Source organism: Chiroxiphia lanceolata, chromosome 4, assembly GCF_009829145.1.
Source record: "Chiroxiphia lanceolata isolate bChiLan1 chromosome 4, bChiLan1.pri, whole genome shotgun sequence".
Classification (NCBI taxonomy): domain Eukaryota; kingdom Metazoa; phylum Chordata; class Aves; order Passeriformes; family Pipridae; genus Chiroxiphia; species Chiroxiphia lanceolata.
The window spans coordinates 35,851,381-35,871,877 of NC_045640.1; the positions used below are offsets into that span (position 1 = coordinate 35,851,381).

At 33.6% G+C, this 20,497-nt stretch overlaps 1 protein-coding gene across 5 annotated transcripts in view; it reads right to left on the bottom strand.

The window, feature by feature from the left end:
• Nucleotides 1-20,497, bottom strand: part of TENM3 (teneurin transmembrane protein 3) — a 1,309,047-nt gene that overhangs the window by 1,238,115 nt on the left and 50,435 nt on the right. For all 5 annotated transcript variants that reach the window (XM_032684675.1, XM_032684682.1, XM_032684680.1 and 2 more), the window contains exon 2: nt 17,675-17,791. The gene's annotated coding sequence lies outside the window, so the exon portion shown is untranslated. The remainder of the gene's footprint in view (nt 1-17,674; nt 17,792-20,497) is intronic.

Sequence of the window (20,497 nt, forward strand, 5' to 3'; positions counted from 1 at the left end):
GGGAGGCTGGGCACTGGAACAGGTTCCCCAGGGAGGTGGTCACAGCACCAAGCCTGACAGAGTTCAAGAAGCATTTGGATGATAGTCTCAGGCACATGGTGTGACTCTTGGGAATGGTCCTGTGCAGGGCTAAGGGTGGGACTCCAATGATCCTTGTGAACCCCTTCCAACTCGGCACATTCTGTGATTCTGTAACTTTAAGACTTCCATTTCACTGTGGCATATTGTTGAATAGGTTCAGAAATTATTACGTGGAATGGGAAAAGTCCTTGTTAAACCCTGCTTCCCTAAAAACTAGGTTAAAAATCCTGGAGTTACATATTATTTGAAAGATTATAAAAACAGAAAAATGTAACCTTTTTGATCTATTCAAAGCTGACAAGCTCAGGTTACCCCTTTCTCTCCTGCTGATCGCTGCTTTTTCACTCAGCTGTAAATTGAGGATGGTCATCAAAACTGGGTAAGCAAGTGCAATTTGTTATGATGCCAGTTACTTCATTGTCATATGGTATTTTATTAAGCATACAGGCCTGATCAATAACCTTTGCTTGGATGGAATTTTGACCTTGACAAACACCTGAAAGGACTTCAGCAAGATTAGAATTTTAAGCAGTCTCTGAAGCATCTAAATTCTTGAGCCTCTGTGATAATAAGATAATGAAAAAACAAAACAACAGAACCACAAATAACACCTGATTCATGGACTAAACTTAAATTAATTGCTAGGAGAAAATTAAATTGCCTTGATAGTTTTAAAATACATTTGGAAATTAATTATTAGCCAAACTTATTTTAAATTCAAATGCCTTTCTTATATATTTTAGCAAGTATTTGAAAACAAGAGAGCCTTAGTAAGTTTGTCAACATTACAGGAGTGATTTAAAAGTCTGATATAACTAATTATACTTAGAAAATTAATAGCTGTCATTGATTATTTGAGCATAAACTACACAATTTTAACATCATGAGCAAAATCATCTGAAACATGCAAAATAGCCAAGAAAGGATTTGTAACAATACTGAGAACAATTCAGTATTAAAGAGAGGTACAGCTTTCCCATGTTCTTTGAGACCAGGATTTTGTCAGTATATTCTAGAATACACAGCATTGTATAATGCAAAAGAAAAATCAGAAGCCTCAACATATACAAATGCCTGAAGGGAGGGTGTAATGAGGACAGAGCCAGTCTCTGCTCAGTGGTGCTCAGCGACAGGATGAGAGGCAACAGGCACAAAATGAAACACAGGGGAGTCCCTCTGAACAACAGTAAACACTGCTATACTCCGAGGATGATCAAGCACGGGTACAGGCTGCCCAGAGAGGCTGTGGAGTCTCCATCTTTGGAGATATTCAGAAGTCATCTGGCCACAGCCCTGGGCAGTGGGCTCTATGGAGCTCTGCTTGAACAGGGGCGTTGAACTGGAAGACCTCTAGAGGTCTCTTACAACCTCAACCCATTCTCTGCAAAGAAGCATTTAAAATTGAGAAAGATGATACCTAAATGTATCATACTTCTATGCAACTAAAGAAAGCCCAGAACTAAGTATTTAGGAAAAAACATAGAATGACATAAAGAGATACGATGATTCAACTACTTTACTCAGACCAAATTAAAATACCCTAGAACACTATTAAAATATTGTGAGATATACCCAACTGCAGAAAATTAAGACCAAATACAAATACCCACTGATATTTCAAATAGATTAGTTCACATTAATACTTGAGGATGATGGACACTTATTTTAGAAGTTTATGACAATAGATTATTAGCTGGCTGAGTTTGGGATTATCTCATATTATTATTATTATTATTATTTGCTGTTTATCTTTGGAGCTAGAGAATTTTTCTATTCTTAAAAATTACTTTTAAAGCTGAACTTCACTAATCATCACAAAATACAATGTACTTCTGGTAAAAAAAAGGCAAAAGGAATTCTTGATTTAATTAAAAAAATCTGGAAAATTACATAAATTTCAGGGGGGTTTTGTACATAATTTTTTAAAATATAATCTGTATTTGTAACTGCACAGCTTTATAATCATGTATAGGCACATAAAATGCACTAATCTGTGAACGGACTCAGGACCTTTCTTTTCATGCTTGCTATATTTTGGGGGCACTTATGACTGTGTCCTGGATGCTTTTGTATTACTATTTAGACATTTCAATGTACTAGAAAACTCTTTTTATTGGAAACATCAAATACGAAATAATAATATATATATGTATAAAAATATATATAGTCTAAGTCTGCAGTGTTCGTCATGCAGCATTGTTATCCTACCAAAGTATAGAATACACATATTTAGGGTATCCATAATAATTTCTGCTCCAAACTGCATTTATTAAATTTTGCAGACTATTATCTCTGAACAACTTTTATGGCACTACAATAAAAAAGCATTGTTAACCCTTCTATTTTATAATTATTTCAGGTAACAAAACAGCATATGCACATATATATACTCCATAAGTAGTATGGAGACATCTCAGCTACATTTAAACTTCCTTGAATTTAATTTCTTAAAATTAATCCAAATATAGAATGGTAGAATCATCCGTGTTGGAAAAGACCTCTGACATCATCAAGTCCAACCCTTGATCCAACACTTGCATGGTTACTAGACCATAGCACTAAGTGCCACATCCAGTCTCATCTTAAAATCCTCCAGGGATGGTGAATCCGCCACTTGCCTGACCAGCCCATTCCAATGTCTGATTACTCTCTTCGTAAAAAATTTCTTCCTAATATCCCACCTAAACCTCCCCTGGTACAGTTTAAGACCATGCCCTTTTGTCCTACTGCTGGCTGCCTGGGAGAAGAGACTGATGCCCACCTGGCTACAACCTCCTTTCAGGGAGTTGTGGAGAGTGATGAGGTCTCCCCTGAGCCTCCTCTTCTCCAGGCTAAACAACCCTAGCTCCCTCAGCCTCTCCTCATAGGATTTGTGCTCAAGTCTTCTGGACTCTGCAATATCTTCTGGATATAGCTCACTGGGAAAACTAAGGGTACATTTGAAACACATCGTTTAACTGATAAAGTAGGGACTGAATTGCAGTCTGAATCTCAAGAGAGGTGGTGTTGCCTAACCAGGTGAAGAGTAACTGCTACATGCTGAACCCTGATACATAAAATCTCACCCTGCCTCTAAACATCAAGGAGACTGTACATTCTTCTCGAGAATGAAATTATACAACTACATGGTCAGTGAGAGTGGTTACTATTCAGACCTCATAACTCTTGGTCATGCTATAACCAGCACTGCAAACTGCCATGTTCAAAGGTAAATAGTATTAGGCAGTAAGTGTATAACCAGAACACAAAAACTGCCAGCAAACTTCCCTCTGTCTACAAAAGATGCACTGAAATTTTTATGGCATATGGGCCCCAAAGCATGGCTCTGAGTATAGATACTAGAATATGTGAAGGAACTAATTACCAAAAAAAGAACTAAGAATTAACATACAAAAGACATTAATCCTCCTATTTTATTTTTTATGGGAAATGCATCCATACTAGTTATAAAGAAGTTTAAGTATAAAGGGAAGGAATTCCCTACAACAGCTGTAAGTCATAGAGACAGCTATGGGGCTATTTAAAATACTAATAAAAGGAAATGTTGGAAAGCTTACATAATTGGAACTACAACTCAAAAATTAAATATATCTAACTGTATTTGAATATATAGATCAATGTATCTACAAATCAATATATAAGGTGTAGTATACATGACACTATGAAGGAAAAAACCTGAACGTTTTACCTGCTTAAATTAAAATTATTCACATGCTATACATAGCTCTTTTGCTCACACCATAACTGTTCTGTGCAAGTGGGCCACATCGAGTACAAGATAATTTTCAATTACTATGGAAACTTACTAGGATAAAAGAAACTGTCATAATTATTCTGATACCAGTCTACTATTAAATTTTGCATTCATTTGTAAGACAGTTCAGTTAACTTGATAGCAAAAAACTGTTTATTTAATCCTGAAACAGAACTGTTGTTTTATACAGTGACATATTTTCAGTGAAAACTACAGGCCCTGATGAAAGAACACCAAATACTAAATACATGCTAGCTACACAGCCCAAAACTTATAACAGTTGTGAATTTTCATTTCTGTTCCTTTAACAGTTAAGCACGTTAGTGTGATCAGAAGGGTGTTGCTCTTTTTCAAGATATCTGTATATTTATGTACTTTATTTATTTTTTAAAAATCCTTTCATAATTTAAGTACTGATAGCTACTGAAAGAAGAAAAAATGAAATTGATATTTAACACATCAAGATGTATGAATGCTGTGTCAGCAGGATGCTGAAATAACCCAAGAAGCATGGAGAAGAATCTGACATTTTCTCTAGTTAATATGATCCTTGTACCTCTCATGTAAGGGCTGATGGTCAGCAACAGGAATTTTACTTTGCATTCCTTAAGCTTCCATATTACAAGAATTATTATTCCAAATACATTTCAAACGGAGTAACATCTGGTTCTATCTTAGCCATATGTGCCACTTATTCAATAGCATGATGATGTGATTAGGCTACATTAGCTTATACTTAGTTATATTTTGTTTACAGATTACAGAATCATAGTGGTAGGAAATAAAAAGATGTATTGTCCCAGTAAAATATACATGAAAAACTGTATATACTCTAAAACTTACAGTTGTAAGAAAAAGAAGAAAAATATATACACAACTTCTTCAGAGACAAGACGAGAGTTCAAGCCTTCTGATCAAGCAAGTGAGGTAAAGGGAAGATGAATGTAGGGAGCCACCACATCTGAAAGATCCTTTACCAGCTAATCTCCCAATTAGTTACACACAGTGAGGTCAACTATGGTTCTGCTTTCTAAGAAGCAGTGTCTAGACTTTAAAATTGTACTTCTAATCCTGCCTGTGAAAAACAGGCAGACACATCCAGCTATACAAACTGCCTATGCACATACAATTTGTATGTAATTACAATTCACTTTCCATGATTAAAATGGCATACACAGAATAAGAAGACTAGTTTTAAGGCACTAAGGCTCTTCTGCTTCATTTAATTAGCCACAAATAATATAAAAAAATTTATAAACATCTCATATTTTATTTCTCAGAACTATCAGCTTGTAAACAAGTCTAGCCAACGTTTACTAAAGATATTAGATAAATACATAATAAATTTTAAAAAATTCCCTTTTTTCATCTCAAAAGTTCAAAAGAATGGCGTATCTTGATCAAACATAGTATCGAAGACTGGGTCATCTCACATGAAAGTCACACAGATTCTCAGAAAAAAGGGGCTGCAGCATTTTCCTTTGATTATTCAAATATCAAACATGCTCTCCAAGAAACTCCTTCAAAAACAGAGTAACAGCAGTGCACCTAAACTGTCATCATTTAATATGAAGTGATAAGAAAGTGACAGATAATGAAGAAAAGCCTGAAGATGGAATTGCTTGTCATTAAATCTGCATTTCCTCTGCAGGCACACTTCGAGATCGTAAGACTCCATTGTGCTGGAGGAAGTTCCCTAAAGAGAGACAGAGGCATATGTTTCAACTAGAAAATGGAGTCCGAGCAATCAGGTAACAGGAGCTCCCTTTAGAAGACGGGCAGGGTTTAAGGAGGTCTGTTGAATTTTTCAGGGAAAGTAATGCAGTTTGTTTGCTGTACAGGGAGCCATCATGGATGGGTCCCAGAACTTGATGTATCATTTGCAGGAAAGTTTATAAATACTAACATTGTTAACAACTTTCCCTGCAAGTGGTAGGTAAATATCAACATACAGGTCCAAAACTATCATGGTGATCCTACTTTTGAAATTAGAAATATCTGGATTATTTCTTATGAAATAGCAGTAGTTAGGAATGATTTTAAATACTGCCTCTTCCAACTACTGGCTGTTCTACCAAACTGAATTGCAACATCATTGCAATGAAAAATATCCTAAACAAATATTTTAATGCATGTTGCTTGCAAAAATATAAAAATTCAAATTTTTCAGGTAGGTACTTGTAAGGAAAGTTCTTGAAAAGGACAAACTTCTCGGACTACACCAAGCATTTAATTTTTTTTTCCTGCTTATTTCTTGAGACCCTTTCAAATCTCTCCAAAGAATAGATTCCAGATTTTAATTCTGTCAGGTTAGAGAGCATAAGATATTGCAGCCGACTGGGTCATCAAGGTTATAGAAGGATAATGAAAAATTTTATTTTATTTTATGAAATTCTAATCTGATTCATTTAGTACCTCACTCTCTAAGTATGTGAAATCTTATTTTTAATAATTAATTATTTATTTTTAAAATTTAAAGGAATACATCTAGAGTTTTTTATATAAACACTTCTTTCAAATAAAATTCAATTTTAGGAAAAAAAAATAGAAAGGGAATATTTGAAGAGCTCAAAGAAGAAAACAAACTTGAACTTTCAGCTCATGAAAAAGTAAAAATATATATCTGGTAAACACAATTTGATTTTAGTCTTATGATTTGCAAGTAAACAAAAATCAATAGGTCAACAACTACTATTATCACACTTTTGGTTTTGTATACTAAAATATCCTACCCGCTGAATAATTTTTAAAATGTTTATTCCACACACATTATGGGATTTTTGATGGATTGCTATGTTATGAAAATTAATTATACAATCTAAGTATTACCTGACTATATTTTAGCAAATAGTTAATTTATGTAAAAAGGAATCACTGTAAAGAGTTATGTAAAAAGTAATCACCACTTTTTCCTGAAATTTTGTAAGGGTTACAATCAGATAAGCTGAGTTTTCAGATGTGTTCTGTAAATCTTCTGTACAGTTCTGAGTGTGCGCAAGGTTGTGTTTGATTTATTTTGAGAAAATATGAGGAAGAAAAATTGTGTAATCTCTCAAATATATTAAAAGAGTAGAAATCCACATGTAAGTCAAAATTATATATAGTTCTTACAATTTTGTACTTTTCAAGCTTGAATCTATGTTCCCAGACTAATAATTAATGCTGACAATTGAATAGATAACACTTGTTCTTATTAAAAAAATCCCCACAATTAAATCTCAAAGCGAACAAAATTTTTGAAAATGTTTTAGTAAGTGGTGTTTGAATATAATTATTAAACCACGAAAATGATTACTGCCAGTACTATCTCACCACCTGCTTATCCCTTACAAACATTCTAATGCTATTATTACTCTTTGGTTTACTAACATTTCCAAATCATTAAGACAAAAACTCCTGTTTCTAAGAGGTCCTAATAGGACCTTAAAATACTTGTTATTTTTGATTTGACTAATATACTATGTGTAATAATAAATATCATATAAAGTAAATTTCACTAGAACAGCATTTATTCCCTAATAAAATGCAAATGCTTTATGTATCTATATTACATTCAACCATTTTTATAATCAGAAAGTTGCAAAAATCTAAAACTTAATAGTTATATTCTTGCCTGAAAAGAACATGAAAAATGAACCATAGAAAATAGGCCTGGAGCGAATCTTAGTAATTAATTTGATCCTTTTTCCTGCCCATACAATCATCAAGCAGAAAAGAAAACCAGGTACTACACTTTAGTAGGACAGCACTAGCTGAAGAATTTTGCAGTGTCAACTGCAGCAAGTTTTTTATATTTAAATAAATTTGATAACCGTTCAAACAATCTGCATTTGTTTGAAGTTTTCTGTTACAATTTAAAACATGTAGCATTTGGAGGCATTTTAATAACTTAATACTTGAGAAATTTAAATCCTTCAAAACTTGGAAAATATCAAAAATTCAAAGTGCAGGACAAAGAGAGCAGAAAATAAGTAGTTTTGAAGAACCAAGAAACTACTGTCTATAAATAGTTAATTTTGGCAGGGACTCCACGATCAGTTTTTCAAGTATTACGGTCAAGAGAAAGCAATAAAAGCGACATAGATCAGACTCTCAAAACACACCATTGTAAATTAACACAATTTATAAAGTCTTTATGGATGTGCTAAGGCAAATGTAGTGAGTAGTTGTATTAGTATTTCTCTTAATATGTGATTTACGTTGTACAGTTCTATTATTCTCTCATTCAAGAGAAGAGTCTTACTGAATTCTGGGAAACTGTTACATAATCAGGTACATATAAATCAGCTTGATTTACGTTTTCAAGTGAACAGGTCCTAATGAATTAGATTTTAATTAGATTTGGCAAAAAATGCAGTGAAATTAAAACAACCTCATGAAATAAGTACAATATTGTTCCACCAGTAATGACATTATTAGCTGGAGATGTAACATTATTTTTGTATTTATGTCCTCTTCGTCTTCTAAATGAAAAATGTAACTGAAATGGTGTGTATATGTACATGTTCATGTCCATACTGTCAGATCTCAGTGAGCGTATATATACATATATATATACATGTGTACACGAGCATGTGTTTATCCTTACTGAGACCACCAGAAAGTCACATTAGTATAATAATTATTCATTTAATGAGACATACAGGACTATGCAAAAGGATTGCTCAGCTTCTGTATTAAAAGCCTTATCATTAACATAAGCTGACAGCCTCCATCTTGCTGCTATCAAATGAAATATATTGCCTGAAAAGATGCAGTGTCAGAGACATCAAAGTAGTTTACAAAAACCAACTACAATCCAAAACAAAATCAGAAATATTCACTTTCCACGTCCCTACATGTTTGTAGGACTGAAGCTAAGTCTTTAATGAAGATGACAGGCACTTACAAAGAAAAAAGTAACAAAGATTTTTTTATTTAATGTGATATTCTGAATAATCTAACTTCAAAGTTTTTAATTTTATCACCAAGAAATTAAAACAAATACAGAATTATTTCTGTATTTCTGTGTGGTTGAACTATTCTTGGTTTTATTTTTTGTATTAATAGTAAACCAACTCACTACCTCAATATTTTTTTGCATGATCATGTTATTTCCTACTCTGGAAATAAATTTCAAGATGGAGAAGTCAATTTGAAATCTATAGAAATATAGAGACATGCATACATACAGTATGAAAGTCATGTTTATATTAGTGTTTAACCTAGAGTACACCAAAAAAAAAATCATCTTCTCCACCTTAATACTCGTAAAATTCTGTTATCCTAACAGCTTTTGTATGTTTGTTTACTCTATAGACTATAAGTTATTCCTTATATGATCTTGCCTCTTTGACACAATATATCCTTTCAACTTTGCTAAAAAATAAGTTTGCTCCTAAATGAGTTGTGAAAATGGTAGTCATGTTAACTGCCTTTTCCCTTCTCTCATGGTTTAACCCCAGCCAGCAACCAAGGTACATGCATCCACTCGCTCCCCCTCCAGCAGGATCTGGGAGAGAATCAGAAGGGTTAAAGCTAGAAAACTCATAGGATAAGAAAAAGACAGTTTAAAAGGAAAAGCAGAAAAAAGTGCAGTGTCACAGTTACTTTCGCTAAAAATGCAGAATGAAATCCTATCAGACATAGAAGTGGAGCCTGTTTTCTTCAGTCAATTACTACAGAAATATATTTACTAAAAATAAAATGACCATCAGCGAGATCAGGTAAAACACCCACTTCAGACTATTGTGAATCTAACACTATTTTTCCATAAAGAGTTTATGCAAACTCTTTCATTTTGTAACAAGTAGAAAAAGGTTAATTTTATTCATATCAGAAATGAAAATGTTATATTTTTTATTTTAATCCAACCTCTTTTTTTCTGTCCTTTTCTATCTCCCAAACTAATTTCAAAAAAATAAAAGACTATGTATTTATTAAATCTAGCTTGGTCTGGTGCAGTTGACAAGAGGGGGAAAACCTGAGGTATTTCAGGTTACTGTGGAAGCACACTGCAGTGGGCCTGTTACAGGTTTATTGCTCAAATACAATGACAAAATGCAATTGTGAAGTGAAAAACTTTAGTAAAGTTCTGGCAGAAAAAGTTCGCCAGAAAATGAAGGTAGGTAATGAAGCTCAGTTACTAATGATGTGTGCATACAGAAGTACAAAACTGGATGCCTATAGAGATACATATAAAAGGATGTAAAATATATACACATCTATATATATTTAATTATATTTGAAGACATTTTAGAGAACTAATATTTATGGTCGCTTTGCTGCTGTTCCTACCATATGATGCCTCTCATCCAGATTTACTAGACTGTAAATACGTATTTGCTAGTACAGTATTCCTACACAAGTTTTTTTCATCTTTTCATTTTCTAATTTCCATCCCTCTCAGGTGAAAATCACTTCAGTAAAACAGATAATTGCTTCTGCTTTGCAATGTCAAACAGTTTGTCTCAGGTTATGGCAGTGCCTAAAATTAAGATGGGAAAAAAAGTTCTCATTATCTTTCTCCCTTTCAAGCTTCCTTTCATCTCATAGTCTTCACTGGTGTCCAAAGTCATACTCTCATTGTTTATTCTTTTTTATTGTTTCTTGTATTTAGTTACAATTTTAGTTCTTTGCTTCCCCACTACTTCACCTTCAGTCTCAGTTATGAATGTCAAAATTTTACAATGGCTAAAGAGGGAACCTAGAATATGTTGCAATTCAATTGCTGAGTCCACAGCATTTTCAATACCAGCCATAAATCTTTATGTCTTTCTACTTAATTTTTATGGTAAAAATTCTTCTACATCTCAAAGCAGAAAAACAAAGGAATCTTTTGAGACTGCTTAAATATATACTCCATTCTTGAAACCTTGGAAAGTCTTAAGATAAAACTGTCACTCGTTTCCATATGCATATTCTCCATAGTCTTGCCTTAACTTTCATCTCTTGGCAATGATGTTCTAAAACCATGTCCTCATTATTAAAAAGACAAAGTACAGGCTGACAAACGTGAGACAATGATAACTTACAGTGGCTTCTGCTGCCGGGCTATCAAATTTTGAAAGCATCAATGAAGCAACCAATCCTTATGCGTCTCGTTTCATTGTTACCATAAAACTATGCTTTTATGTTGGAAGGACTGAAGAACAGTTTTCAGTTGTCTATTCAAGTACTAGAAGCTTCTAGACGGACGTGTAGATTTAAGGACCCACTTCAGCTGGATAGCACTGTGTGACTGGGATCTTTTGCTCAGTACATATTTGTGGCTTTTTTAAGTCTAACATAAAAGCCAGATTTTAAAACCACAACAAAGACACTATGTGTGAGCTTATACATACATAGATTTGTATTTGTGGACTGTAGCAATATTTAATACAAACAACTAAATAAACGAAAGTTATCCAGTGTAACAGGTTGCCTAAACATATGCTTTCCTTTCCCTCATTCTTTTTCCAAATGAGCACTAATATTCTTAATTTTGACACCACTTGTGAAGATTGAGTGTTTGGTGTAGTCAGAATGCCTTTTTACAAGTAAAATTCCAAATGTTTTCTGTAAAAGCTGAAGAGAAGCCAAGCCTCCTGGACTGCGCTCATAAGATTTCTTTGATTTTTATGTTTGACAAGTTCACAAGCATTTTGTTTGCAAGAAGTTTGGTTAACACAAAATATTACTTATGTAAAAATATTGCCACTAGAATCAATCAAAAAATACAACTGTTTTAACTGTTTGATTACTTGAAATAGATATTAATGAAACATTATTGTATCACGGGTTTATATTTTAATTTTGTACTCTCCTGGTACACTTACACAGCAGATCTCAGCTCATACAACTGTCATTCAATATCATTTCAACATAGAATTCAGTTCTAAAAAGAAAATAGCTGAAATAATTGGATGAGCATGATAGCACTTCCTTATTACATTCAGCAAAGTGATTTATTTGAGTAAAAGAGAAACAATATCCAAGAGATTTCAATTCTTTTACAATTAATAAAGTCATAAATTCAGATAAATATAATTGACAAAGGCATTAGACTTGAAATTATAGTTCTGTTTGTAGACTACCAATCTGATTTAACTGATATATAAAGAACTAATGCTAGTAATATCTAATGTTAAGCTTAGTAAAAAATTATTCAAGTACTCCAGTACACGTGAGAAGTAAACTGATTTTAAAATGTAATGACAGTGCAATAAAACTCTCAACATAACATATACATGTATTTTCAACTTAGTTTTCATTAGGATGGATTTTCCTTGGTGATTTGACATATTTTTTAAAAAATGCATCATTCTTCACCCGTTTACATAGATCTCATTGCACTAAATTTATTATTTACACTAAACAGAACTAATGAGAAAATGAAACATTTATGTTTCAGTATGCTTTCTTATTAGTTTAAAAAGTTTGGTGAGACATTTCAAAGCAATTTTTTCAAACTACTGGAAGCAATCACATTATATTGTAAATTATTAACCTGTAGTTGTTTTCCTAAAAATAAAAATGTATTAAATATTAATTTACATAGTGCATATTTAGACTATATTTACAAGAATACATATACTGTGTTTACTTAGTGTATACTTAGACACTATATTTATATAGACTATATAGTTATATATCCATATTAAGTGTATTCTTAAAACTAGTGAAAAACTTATAAGCCTTGACTCATCAAATAAGTGAAGTCATCAGAAACGCCAGTAAAAGACTCATTTCTAGTTGCCACGGTCTGCGTGGTAAGGGGGATGGGACCGGGCACTGCAAAAAGGGTTCTTGGCACAGCTGGAGAGTGTGCAGCAATGCCCGGTATATTCAGGGGGTACAAGGGTTTAAATAAACGAGGTTTGAGGGGCGGATTCCAAACCGGGGAGGCGCAAGAGATTGACAGCTCAGGGAGAAATGTGATAGGGGGACAGGGGAAAGATGGGTGGAACTCCCGGGTCTCTGAGGGAACTGGTCAATGGTAGCTCTCCCTGCACTGTGGTAACTTACAACCAATCAGTGGAAGAGGAGCGGGAAAACAGGGGAGAACAAAGAGACAAACTTTTGAAGGGAAAATCTGAGGGAGAAATGGGGACAATATGGAGGTACAACAGGATTCATAAAATTTAACAATAAACTGGGGTGCATAAGAATTCATAAGTACACGACAATAAACTGGGGTAAAACTGTCAGTCTGCTGGGTGGATTGTCCAATAAGTAAAAAGTCCATTTAGATTCCATTAATGCTTCTCCAGGCAACATATCTCTCCCATTCTGTCTTTTCATCCATCACATCTAGTGACTTACAGAGCATCATAAAAGAACATATATGGTCATATAGGACTGACCTCAGAGGAACAGACAGAACTTAATTTCAGATGCAGTAATCTCTGATCTGTTTGGCATCGTGGAAGTTCTAAATGATAAAATGAAAAAAGGGTTGTTTGATTCTTCTATTTTGGAGTATAAAATGTTCAAACCAGACATATTGTAGGAGGTTTCTATAGAATACATGCTGCTGGCTTTTTGTTTGTTTATTTGTTTTTAAGATATAGCACATGGCCTAATTTTGTTCTCTGTCATGTAAAGGGTAGATGTCTTCACTTTTTTCAAAACATTTCAGAGTTTGTCTCAATTAGATAGGCAAGATGGTTTTGAAAATACTTGTGCCATCTAACATAAGAGGGATTATAGCACAGTTGAGAACAGAGTGAAAGGAAGCTAAGGAAAGGGAGAAAATCTTAAGCCAGAAAATGCATAGAAAGCTCTTCTATCTAATTCAAAACTCTTCTTTGCAACTCTACTGTGTTGCTAAGAAAAGGAGATAAAATTGAGCAATAGTTTTCAAACTTCATCATTTAATTAGGGTAGGTTAATAGGATCAGAGTACATTTACCAGACTTATGAACTCCTCCTTTCTTCCAAAGTCTGGCTATGTGAGAAATCTGTTACAGTCATGGATTATCGCTTAAATTCTCTCCTAAAATGTATTTACTCTTTTTTCCCCACCGAGATGATATTCACATTCTACACTCTTAAAACTCATACATGAACATACATCAGGATCTACATTAAAAAAATAAATCTAGATTTGAATTGTGACAATGGGAATTAAGACCAAAAAGTACAAGGGAATGAACTTTAGCTATTCCTTTAAGAATTCAGGGAAGAGAGGGTGAGTATTCCCTAAATTCAAGGTAAAGCAATAAAGAAACGAATTAGCAAGCACAGCAGCCAGGGAACAATAAATATGTCCACTAAGTCAGACACAGTGCATATGTGGCTGATAATTTAACACTATGAAAGAGGATTACAAATCTGTAGTGGTGCAGTGAATTCCAAAGAGAATTAGTGCAAGCAACACAAGGTAGTGTTAAACAGTTGACGAAAGATAACAAAGAAAAAGCACACACAGTGTTACAGATTTCATAATACTAAAAGACATAAGTCCATACAGAGTCTATGTCATGTAGACATTGCATCACTCTTAGTGTTGTCTTAATCTCTAACCTTTCAAGCAGCAGCTTGGCTGGCAGATAGAAAAAAATTTCATTAAGAGCAGGGTATCTCAAAAAGAAAAACCTTTAAAGTAAGCTTTGACAATTTGAAAAATCAATTTATGTGCCTAGATTCATATTCTAAAGAAATATAAATCCCTAACCTAATCTATTACAAAGTAGGATAAGTAAGAAATAAATCAAGTGGTTTTGATAGTCTCCTGAACTACTTTAATGCTGATCTCTATTGAAGAGTTGTTTTATTATCAAAATGTGAATCTCACACAGATTAATATTTTATACTTCCAAGAGTGGCATCTCAGGTTAGGACTGAAACAAATAGTCTAGAAATAAAATCATAAGATGTCCTAAAAAGTATTTACTATTGCTAACCAATTTGGTAAAGTTAGCAAACATACACAGTACTGGCATTTATCACGGATAATAATGATTCAAGAAATATTTACCAAATAACATTTCAAAAGAAGTGTGTTGATAAAAGGGCACATATATACAATTCCCATCAAGATATAATACTGAGAGAATTTTCTTAAATGTTTCAAAATACAATTTTCTAAATTCAAAAACGTTCTCTTACCTATCTACTTTTTTTCAATAAAAAATAAACAAATTCCCAGCCTTCCAGACTTTAACACATTGGCAATAAAGCCCTGCAAGAACAAAGTTATTTAAATGGCAATATCTGCTATTTGTCTTATTCTATATTGCCATTTTTTTCCCCACTGAGTGCTAATAAGTGCTTTCTGTTGAAGAGGTTTACATTTAACATCTGTCAGTTGTATCCAGAAGTAGCACCTACAGGGAACTGTCAAATAGATTGCCATTCTCCTCTGTAGCACCAGCAAATCTGTCTCACATCATTTACATACAGATAGTTATAGGCATTCATCATTTCATTATGCTGACTGCCTCACTATTCTAATGTATAATGTCTCTTTAATGAGCCTCAAAAAAATACAATATTCCTTGATTTATGACTGCTTAACTGAAAAATTATACAGATTGACAAAAACTCATCATAAAGCCTTTTTTGTGTTCCCCCTACCTTGCACTTTAAATTTAACGATTACTCTTGAGTTAATCTCCTGCTTTGCTTCTTTGACAAACGAAATTACCAAATTTTAACACACCAGACTTCACAGTCACTGCTGTTTTAATAAATATACTTTCACTTCCATGAGAAAGCAGTATAGAATTTGACAAATTAAAACTGATCAGTTTTTGTCAAGAAATAAATGTATTGGACAATCTGTTTCAATATCATTATATGTCAATTACTGTATACTTCTTAACTTATCATGACTACCAGTCATGCACAAGTGACTCATAAATGAGCCGATTTACATTTTTAAGTAAATTGAACCGTGGTTTATTGTACGAACTTCAATTATTTCATACACAAATGCTTACCACTGAAAAACAGCTCTGCCATTAAAAGCACACTGAAGTATTGCAAACATATCTAAAACACCAAACAGAAAGCTGAGAACAAGAAGCAAACACTTCATTCACTTGACTGCACTCAGGCATTATTACGGAGCTGCATCTCCATGCGTTTATAGATATATTAGCATTCCTCTGGGGCATTAGGTTTTGACTATCCAAGCTGAAAAGATTTACAAACTGCTCATCGTAGCCATTGGAAGCAAGAATTTTCACACAGTATGAGAAAATATGATACTTTGTTTCTGACAAATCTACAACTTGCACTTGAGTGTTTTTAGTATGTGAGAAAGTGCTGAGCTCTGATGGAAGTTTGTCCCATAACAGAGATAGCTATAATTTTTTACTCACCTGTCTAATATAGCTTAGGCTTACACTACAGTCAGTCAGTCAGTACACAACTCCCTTCCCTCTGCTCAGCCTTTATTTTCCATAAGTTTTAAAAACTTATTTGAAACCTTTCCATCTTTCAAAATGCCAGCCCTTGCAGAAGGTTCAAATGTAATGAGTGCAGATATAAACAAATGAGCACTAACATAACCTTACAGTGCTTTATCTCATAGGCATGACTTCCTATTTTCAAATCATGAAGCTAGGCTAAAAAGGCTATCCGTTCTATAGCCATAGAGGTTATCCATCTCTGTAGAGATGTACAGAGATTTAAGCAATAGATGGCAAACTAGATTCCCTAAATCCCTGCAAAAGAAGGTCAACTTTAAGTGAAAAATCAAACAAAACAATTTAAAATATTAGTACATATTAAAGAGCTGTTTCAGTAGATGCAAATATATTATGATATGACAGAAAATAAAGTGCAGAAATTACACAGCTATGTTTGACCTTGGCAAGTTAAATGCTCAATACAATAAAAATTTTCATTTCAGAATTTTGGACCCATATTTTAGCTCCTTTGCACTGAATATTCCAGTCAACATCAACATCTGAGTTTCAAGGACTCAAACTTCTAAAGAATATAGGTATTTCATCCCCTAATGAACACCATGTGTTTTAATCATTTAGGAGAATTCTCATGTCTACACATTTTAACCACATATAATGACAGCGTACCAAATAAACCAATAAAACATTCTCTCTTTTTTTTTTTTTTAGTTAATAGATCATGATACTTTCAGGGTGTTACTCTGCATGTGAAATTTATAACTCTGAATCCAAAAAACTGGTTTACCAACCCAAATACCTGTTGCAAATAAAAACCCTTACTTTATAAACCTGGATACTTTATGAATTTAAAATATCTCAAAATATCCATTAATTCCCATAACAGTAAGGAGATTTATACCTCAGATTGTAGTAGTGTGATAAAATCCAATTTAAAATAATATTCAAATTAAAATAATATTTACTAACCACAAATATTCTTAGACGCTGACCTTCTCAGAACTATCTATGTCCTTGATATTAACTGTGAGGCACATAACCAGGAGCAGCCACAATGTTTATGCTATTTCTGTTAGTGTTCATGTTTTATATCTCTAGCTAGGAGACACTATTAGTTGTTCACCTTAGTGACATAGAGAGAAGTTGGTAAGAACAAAATACAGGTACCCCTATAGCCCCTTCATATTATAACTCTATTTTTTGCTTTTCTTGCCTCATTGTTACATCTCCTATGGTGTACAGAGTCACTACTTCTGAAAACTGGCTGATAGTGCCTGTGACTCGTGAGTTTCCTTTCTTGATCTGATTTCAGAAAAGACAATGGAGGAACATCAGAATATGCTTTAAGCCTTCACACTGTTCCTTCTTACATGTGCATGTAAACATACGTCAGTGCTTCTCTGGTAGAATACTAAATTAGCCATATTCCTCGTAGAGTAGTGAATTACACAGAAACCTAACAAAATTTCATACAATATGTTTCACATAGATTGAACCTACTTACAGGAAGGTGGTGTTGCAAAAGGATTTAATACTTCAATCCGTGTAGTCTGTACAGCAGAGGAAAATCCAGAGTGTGTTCTGTTTCTGTGATTAATTTTCGGTCTTTCTGTAGATACACCTAGGAAATAACCAGTACAGAGTAAGTACAACAAAATACAGAAAATAACATAAACCAAATTATAAGAAATTAAAAAATAAGAATATGTTGAGGAACAATTTGCTGCAAAGTCAATACTATTATTCATCAATATGCAATTATAGTAGACAAAAGTTTAAATTTTGTCTTCATTTAATCCTGTAGTACCCAAGTGATTTCAGAGTTCTTCAATCTCAAGGCTGGCAAGTAGAATCAAACAGCTGTTATCATTACACCTAAACAGCCATCTGGTAGCCTGAGAGGAGAATCATAATGACCACAGTGGGAACTGGTCCAGCCTTCCAAAACAGCACAACCAGGTTTCCATTCAGCAACTGTAGTATATAGAATACATGAAATTAACAGTCATGTTTATTTTAACAGTAGAGTTAATTCATAATTTTTGTTTTTCAACAGAAACAGAAAAAGCAGCTTCTATTTCTTCAATTCCTATTTAGATGCTTGGCAGAATTCTACAAAAGGTGGAAGAGGGCTTGTTTATATGTCTTGATATTTCTTATAGAGGGCAGGGTTTAGCTGTATCTTCACATCTAAATCAGTACTGACAAGGGCCAGTTCAATCTCTCTTTATATAACTGAAGTCAAAGTTGGACAACCCTCCAAACAAAACAAAAAAAAATCTACTCCAGGAGTTAACCATTCTTACTTTTTCTTATCTTTTACATCTAGACTTTGCTGCACATTAAACCCTGCTACTTCTTGTCATAGACAGCTAACAGTTTATGCTGGTCTCCTTTCTCAAAAAATTTATAATATTCCTATACTCATTCTTCCCATTTCTTAGGTTGAATAAACCTGGTTGTAAGTCTTCTTTTGTTGCTTCTAATATTTAATTTCATTTAATGAACTATCAATAACCAGGTATATTGTATTGTTTGTCCTTTTAGGAGACTTAGACAACTTGAGCCTGCAAGTTGTTTCACTGTATACTTACACATAATGCTCCTATCTGTAGAGATCTAGCTAGTCTTGTTTCAGCAGTTTCATATATTCTATCCCTTGTGCCTTTGACTCAGACTACCAACCCAGTAAACAATTAGAAATTAGTATGTTATGCTTCACATTAATAAAGGGTGATAGAGGCATGATTTTTCTAAAGATTTGCCAAAAGATGTCTGCCAGGCATTTTAACACTTCTCGAGCTCTGCTATGAAAACATTTGTGTAAGAAAAAAAATCTAGAGCCAGCTACACATGTAACAGGATGGCAGGGTAAATATACAGTACCCATATTCTTCCCTGAAGCCTTAGAGGGAATTCCCCATCTTGTACTTGTGCAGTTAATTTTTCCTATTTAGTGCCTGTGTTTCTTCTCACCGAGCTGTATGTCCATTATTTACTATTGTTTATGCAATTTACTGTGATTATTTTAAACCCCAGTCCTGTCTTCTTCCCCAAGATCAGCATCTACTCTATTTCCAAAACTACCAAAAATGCTATAGAATAACATTACAATCAGTACAGACTTTTACAGATTCACACTCTTCCCCCCACCATTTACCGAGGGAAAGAGTGACTGAGAACAAAATATTAAATCTTTTTAATACAAAAAACTTCTATACTAACTTTAGACTAATCTTATCTAGGCCATAGTTCTGTAGCTTGCTGAAAAGAATGCCAAGATTATCAAAACTGCAGTTTACTAAAGTTATGTCATATCTCTTCTAAGCCTTAAGGCTTGCTGCAATTTTTAAAGAGATAGGACTGACTTTTTCCCTACAAATATATTCTATCTGTTTAATCTCACTATCTCTTATAGATATTTAGAAAGAACAGTTTGACTATTTTAGGTCCCTCATGGAAATTCAGTTAAGAGAACTGCCTACAATTCTTTGGCTATTTCTTCAGGTCTTACTGTCAGCCCCTTTCTGAACTTTTGAAATTTCATCATCTTTAAGTTCTCAAATATGATGTGATATACATCATGTAAGCATTTGTTTATTTTTACAGAATCACACTCCTCTCCCCACCATTTACTGTGGGAAAGAGTAAATGTATTTCTTCTATGAAGAAAATATGCATGCATATTTTCGGGCTTTATTAATCACACAGATAATAGTCTTTGCACAAAATCAAGACCTGAATGACAGTCAGTTCTTTTTTTCTACTTGAGCTAACCTTACAGTTAGATAATTTGTATTTATTTTTCTAAGACAAGGCATGACTTTGTGTGTAATTAATCTCTTATAATTACTTAAATCATTGCATTGTTACATAACTCATCCTAGATTCCAATACTGGCCCCTGGATTTGTCCGATTAGTTCCTCTGATCTTTCAATTAAACTTTCTTTTAAAAGCATCTTTACCTGTTTACTTTACACTAATTTTCATGAACAGAATGGATTCTTTTATTTTCTCTGTATATTAAAAAGAAAATGTAGTCTGTTATGTTTTTAAATACAACCAATTTTCAAAATGCATGTTCCTGTTTTGAGACATCTACATTAGATTGTTGGATCAAGCTCTTTAAATAGAGAGGTATATTCATTAGATTATAGGAAGTATTTTGCTTGTAGGAAAGAACACATCTAAGACCACTCAGAGCGTCTCCTTTGCCCAGGTTCAGCTGTGCCAGCTCACAGGAAAGATAACAAAGAGAGGTCTCAGTTAACCAAATGTGTACACATGTGCACAAAGACCCAGATGACATATCCTATGCCTTACTTG